The 6,229-nt window shown below is 46.2% G+C and overlaps 1 non-coding gene across 1 annotated transcript; it reads right to left on the reverse strand.

Moving 5' to 3' along the window:
• Positions 1-5,909: 5,909 nt before the first annotated feature.
• Trnat-ugu (transfer RNA threonine (anticodon UGU)) lies at positions 5,910-5,984 on the reverse strand. Its single transcript has one exon. It is a non-coding gene; the product is annotated as a tRNA-Thr (tRNA).
• Positions 5,985-6,229: the final 245 nt, after the last annotated feature.

Genomic DNA, 6,229 nt, shown 5'->3' on the forward strand with positions numbered 1-6,229 from the left:
TTCACTGTTTCGAAACAGCGTATCGAAACATTACATTGTACTGTTTCATTTGTTTCGAAACAGTTACGTGTTTCAGTTTGTCCATCTCTACCCCACAGTCTATAGTCCCTCTGATACTTACGAAACACATCCCGTAAAATCGTGATGTGCCTCAGAGCGCGGTCAACCGCGATGGGATAAGTGCTATCCCCTGTTTAAATGACAGCGAGTGAGACACACTCCCGTTTCCAAGTGGACTCAAACAATGGACTGCCACACATACGGACGCACTACTCGTCCCGCACGCAGTGTCGCCGCTTTTCGAATCGCTAAACGACGATCTCCGCTTTCGAAACGTTTATAAGGTCGCAGCGAGTGCTGCACTTGGAACCGGTCCTCGTTACCTCTCCAAAACTGGAGCACCGTGCGGAGGAGCGGCGGAGGACAAAAGAAGTCTGCGTAAATCGTCAGGCACGCGCAGAGCAGATAAATCCAGAATGCATAGTAATGCTTGCAAAAGGCGTCGGCCACGGCGCATAAATAACGGCTAATTGGACGGGCGGCACGTCTTTGCCGAGTGGGGAGCCGCGTCAGAATGCAGCCGCGGCCCTTCCTGGTAGCTGCAGAAGGCGCGCTGCAGCCCGTGGCCCGCTGGAAGCCGTTCGGCGGTTGCGCAGCGCCTGCAAGAAAGGCTGGAAGAAATACCGCCCAATTAGAGGCACCGCGGCCCTCCGTGCTCAAACGACGCGCGCACTGCCCGACAGCATAAAGACAGGGTGCCTCATTTCGACACGGTCGTAAATGATCTCGGAACGCATTAGCAATTCCGTGAAGCCGTGCAGGACGAAACACCGCTCCGTAACAGTCGTGACTCGGAATGAAGCGAAAGGTCGCCGAGAGTCCATTGTCCGCTTTTTGGTACGCGGTAACAAAGAAACGACTGAGCCTTACAATGTGAGCGTCTGGACGGAGGCAGCGCACCTGTGCCTACACCTCATTAACGACGGTCAATAAAGTCCTTGTACCTTTCAGGAGCACCCAACGTACCGGAGTTTTAAACGCTGTCGGACAATTTTTGTGAGATCGATCGCCAGCTGAAAACAATTTGTTGTCAGAAAAGCACCAGAGAGCGAGCATACTACCTCAAATCTGTTTATGGCTCGTTTACTAATATAGGGGTTCGGTTGTGCACTGCCGGCCGGTGTGGCCGAGCGGTTCTAGGCGCTTGTCTGGAACCGCGCGACCGCTACGGTCGCAGATTCGAGTCCTGCCTCGGGCATGGATGTGTTTGATGTCCTTAGGTTAGTTAGGTTTAAGTACCGTATTTACTCGAATATAAGCCGCACTCGAATCTAAGCCGCTCCCGAAAAATGAGACTCCAAATCAAGGGAAAAAAAATTTGCCGAATGTAAGCCGCACCTGAAATTTGAGACTCGAAATTCAAGGGGAGAGAAAAGTTTTAGGCCGCACCTTCAAATCCAAACAAAACTGGTCCATTGTAATATAAGACACAACTTAGGTCTAATGAATGACGATACAGCTACAGTAGTTTGGTTCGAGTCGTAAACTTAGCAGTTAAGCTTCACCAGGTAGCCATTGCTATGCGTCAGACGCTCCGCCCGTATTTATACGGGTACCCTTCCTTTTTCACCTGCTTCGTCTGGTTTGAATCGATTGCTTATTTTTCTTTGATGTGATAAGTTCCGTTCGCTTCGTTATAGGTGTTTACGTCACTCTAAGCTGAAAATGCGTTATTGTACTGTGTCATGCATTGTTTGTTGCATTCTGATAATGTGTCTCGCTTCCCACGCTCGGGTTCCCAGGTTCGATTCCCGGCGGGGTCAGGGATTTTCTCTGCCTCGTGACGTCTGGGTGTTGTGTGATGTCCTAAGGTTAGTTAGGTTTAAGTAGTTCTAAGTTCTAGGGGACTGATGACCATAGATGTTAAGTCCCATAGTGCTCAGAGCCATTTGGACCATCTGATAATGTGTGTTTACGGCCTGTCGCCGCTCGCGGCATGGCTTGCTTTTGTGCGCGCTACCGCCGCTTACAATAAAAAAAAGAGAGGAATTGTCTCATTAGCGAAACAATGGCAAGAGACTGCTATTTGTTGTTACTTACACTGCTGCTTTCTTTGATAATGATCAACAAGAACCAAATAATAGACTGCGTATGATAGAAGATGTTCTGAATGACAGTTTAGCTAAAATTTTTCTCCGTTTGAAAACCTTTGCAGACGCCTCTTCTGTACATTACATTCTGCACAGAAATTAGAGTCATCTTAGATTTAAAAATCTAGTCAATTGCCGTGCTTCATTTCTGACTGTATCACTATTAGGCATAAGAATAATACGAATATAAACATGACGTGATATGCATATTCTTCCGCGTTTGCTGTTGTCTCACACTAGTTTCGTAGTGTATTAGGCTGACAGGATTTAAATGAGATAGCAGCAAACACGAAGGAATACATGGCAAAATGTTTATATTCGTATTATTCTTATGGTGAAGAGAATACTGCATGTGATTCACAATTCATAAAAGTTCCTATTAGCAACCATCTCTTCTCACAGGTAGGAAAAAATTCAGAACGTAGAGTTGGCCATCTTGACAAACATCCCAAACAGTCTTGCCAGTCGGACCACTGAAATGCTGCTACATTCGAAGATGAACAATACGGAATTTGTATTTACTTCGTTGGATAATGTATGAAAATGCAGTCGTCGAAACTCGGGGTGGAGAAAAAAGCTCGCCTTCCACCTTTTTTTTAATTTATTTACTGACGCAGAGGTTTGGGCGCCAGTATTTATCTTTGTGCCTGCAAAGCATGCCTGTGTAGGGCTACATATATTTGACGGCTGAAGTTAGTTGTGGCGGTACCTACCAACATTTTTCAGAATTTCCGCTTACTTTACACTCGATTCTAAGCCGCAGGCAGTTTTTTGGATTACAAAAACCGGAAAAAAGTGCGGCTTACATTCGAGTAAATACGGCAGTTCTAAGTTGTAGAGGACTGATGACCTCAGATGTTAAGTCCCATTGCGCTCAGAGCCATTTGAACCATTTGAATTCGGTTGTGCACTGGTGCATTGTTCCCATAATGAAGCATCCACTCACCATATGACCAGCCTAATGAAAAGCCAATGGATGACACAGGAGGAATGATCGGTAATTAGATATATGACAAGACCGATATTTCGAAGCGAAAACATCTATTAAATATGGGATCTAAAATGTATATCTTAAGAGCTGTGGGCACCTCTCCAGTAGATGTGTTTCACAGTAGCAGAGATGCACAAATGCTCGCAGCCCTTAAAATATGCACTTCAGAGCCCATATGTACAGGATATTTTCTTGTTTTAGGCCAAACTACCTGCTCTCAAAATACGGAACGCAAAGAGCTTGCAGTAGAAGAAATCTGCTCCACAGAATGGAAGATATGTCCAGCTCACGTTTACTAGAATTTTTTGCTTCGAATGGTCGTTCCTGTTATGCCCCTAAATACTGCCCATACCTCCTGGGATGCGCTGTATGCAAGGTGGTCAGAAACAATCTCAAAAGCTTGTAAGGGGGTTGCAGGGTAGCTTGTGATTAGAAAACAATTATTTCTAATCACAAGCTACCCTGCAACCCCCTTACAAGCTTTTCAGACTGTTTCTGACTGCCTTGTACTGCACGTAAATGCACTACTGACCATTAAAATTGCTACACCAAGAAGAAATGCAGATGGTAAACGGATATTCACTGGACAAATATATTATACTAGAAATGATATGTGATAACATTTTCACGCAATTTGGGTGCATAGATCTTGAGAAATCAGTACCCAGAACAACCACCTCTGGCCGTAATAACGGCATTGATACGCCAGGGCATTGATCAAACAGAGCTTGGATGGCGTGTACAGGTACAGCTGGCCACGCAGCTTCAACACGATACCACAGTTCATCAAGAGTAGTGACTGGCGTATTGTGACTAGCCGGTTGCTCGGCCACCATTGACCAGACGGTTTCAATTGGCGAGAGATCTGGAGAATGTGCTGGCCAAGGCAGCAGTCGAACATTTTCTGTGTCCAGAAAGGGCCTTCCAGGACCTCCAACATGCGGTCGTGCATTATCCTGCTGAAATGTAAGGTTTCGCAGGGATCGACTGAAGGATAGAGCCACGGGTCGCAACACATCTGAAATGTAACGTCCATGTTCAAAGTGCCGTCAATGCGAACAACAGGTGACCGAGACGTGTGACCAATGGCCCCCTATACCATCACGACGGGTGATACGCCAGTATGGCGATGACGAATACAAGCTTCCAATGTGCGTTCACCGCGATGGCGCCAAACACGGATGTGACCATCATGATGCTGTAAACAGAACGTGGATTCATCCAGAAAATTGGCATTTTGCCATTCGTGCTTCCAGGTTCGTCGTTGAGTACACCATCGCAGGCGCTCCTGTCTGTGACGTAGCGTCAAGGGTAACCGCAGCCATGGTCTCCGAGCTGATAGTCCGTGCTGCTGCAAACGTCGTCGAACTGTTCGTGTAGATGGTTGTTGTATTGCAAACGTCCCCATCTGTTGGCCCAGGGATCGAGACGTGGGTGCACGATCCGTTACAGCCATGTGGATAAGACGCCTGTCATCTCGAGTGCTAGTGATACCAGGCCGTTGGGATCCAGCACAGCGTTCCGTATTACCCTCCTGAACCCACCGATTCCATATTCTGCTAACAGTCATTGGATCTCGACCAACGCGAGCAGCAATGTCGCGATACGATACACCGCAATCCGACCTTTATGAAAGTCGGAAACGCGATGGTACGCATTTCTCCTCCTTACACAAGGCATCACAACAACGTTTCACCAGGCAACGCCGGTCAACTGCTGTTTGTGTATGAGAAATCGGTTGGAAACTTTCCTCATGTCAGCACGTTGTAGGTGTCGCCACCGGCGCCAACCTTGTATACATGCTCTGAAAAGCTAATCATTTGCATATCACAGCATCTCCTTCCTGTCGGTTAAATTTCGCGACTGTAGCACGTCAACTTCGTGGTGTAGCAATTTAAATGTCCAGTAGTGTAAATAAGAAAATACTTAGGTAGAGGAAATAAATAATGTCTCCTCAGGATACTGATGTAGCCCATCCAGAGGATCAAAGTTCAGTATCTGTGTATTCAGATTAAACACCCGTTACTTTCATGGGTGGCCATACGTAAGCTAAAATTACACATAGTGAAACAAATGAATTACGAAACAACCGACCAATCAAGACAAGCAGATCTTTCTCAGACAATGGCTAATGTAAGCCAATGGCATTTTGCAGTGCATCAAAATCGACTAAACTGAGTAAATTCGTAGTTAATCAAAGTCTGCAGAGTGCCCGTAATTAAAGTTCCAGTTTCAAAACGCTGTAGAAGGAAAACCACTGTTCAGAATGACGTCGAATTTAAACAGTATATGATATACACAGGGGGAAACGGCATGGAACAAAAAAACGAAAATTTTACCAGTAAATGGCGGTGTGAGCGTCTTAATGTAAAAGGGATCGGCTACAAATGACAGATGAATCGCTGTACGACGACTGTAGTTTGAGCTGCACATTACACTATCCGTGCTGTTGAATGTGCATGACTGCGACTGTCAAGAGTTGCGGTTCTGTTGGTTACCTAAGCCAGCCCACCATGCCAAGGGCGAATACCAACGGATGGAAAAAATCGTTTTTTACTGTCCTGAGGTCAAAAACCGCGTAGAAAGCAAAATGACAACGTTCTGTAATTGTCGTGACACTGGCGCAAGGATATGCAATAAGCTGTCCACCGTTGTCTGCCACAAGTTGAAATCGAGAAACAGCATATTCCGCAACAGATCGGAGTGAAATTAGAACTTCAGCTGCTGACGGGCGTTGATATATATCAACGGGGACAGATGAAAACACGTGCCCAGACCGGGACTCGAACCCGGGATCTCCTGCTTACAAGGCAGACGCTCTATCCATCTGAGCCACTGAGAGCTTGTGCAGGGATTATCTCGCGTACGCCTCCTGTGAGACCCACATTCTCATCTTGTATGTCCACACACTACATTCGTAGTGTCCTAGCCCAACACACTCATTACTCGTGGAAGACACTCTTACCAAGTCCCGTAAGAGTTCGGGGAATATGTGTGCATCCACACAGAAGAAGAAAGTCATGGTCGGTATTGCCAAAACTATATACTTATATGGATATGGTGTCCTTTCGGACATGTCTCGCGGGAT

The sequence above is a fragment of the Schistocerca serialis genome, chromosome 1 (assembly GCF_023864345.2).
Source record: "Schistocerca serialis cubense isolate TAMUIC-IGC-003099 chromosome 1, iqSchSeri2.2, whole genome shotgun sequence".
Taxonomy (NCBI): domain Eukaryota; kingdom Metazoa; phylum Arthropoda; class Insecta; order Orthoptera; family Acrididae; genus Schistocerca; species Schistocerca serialis.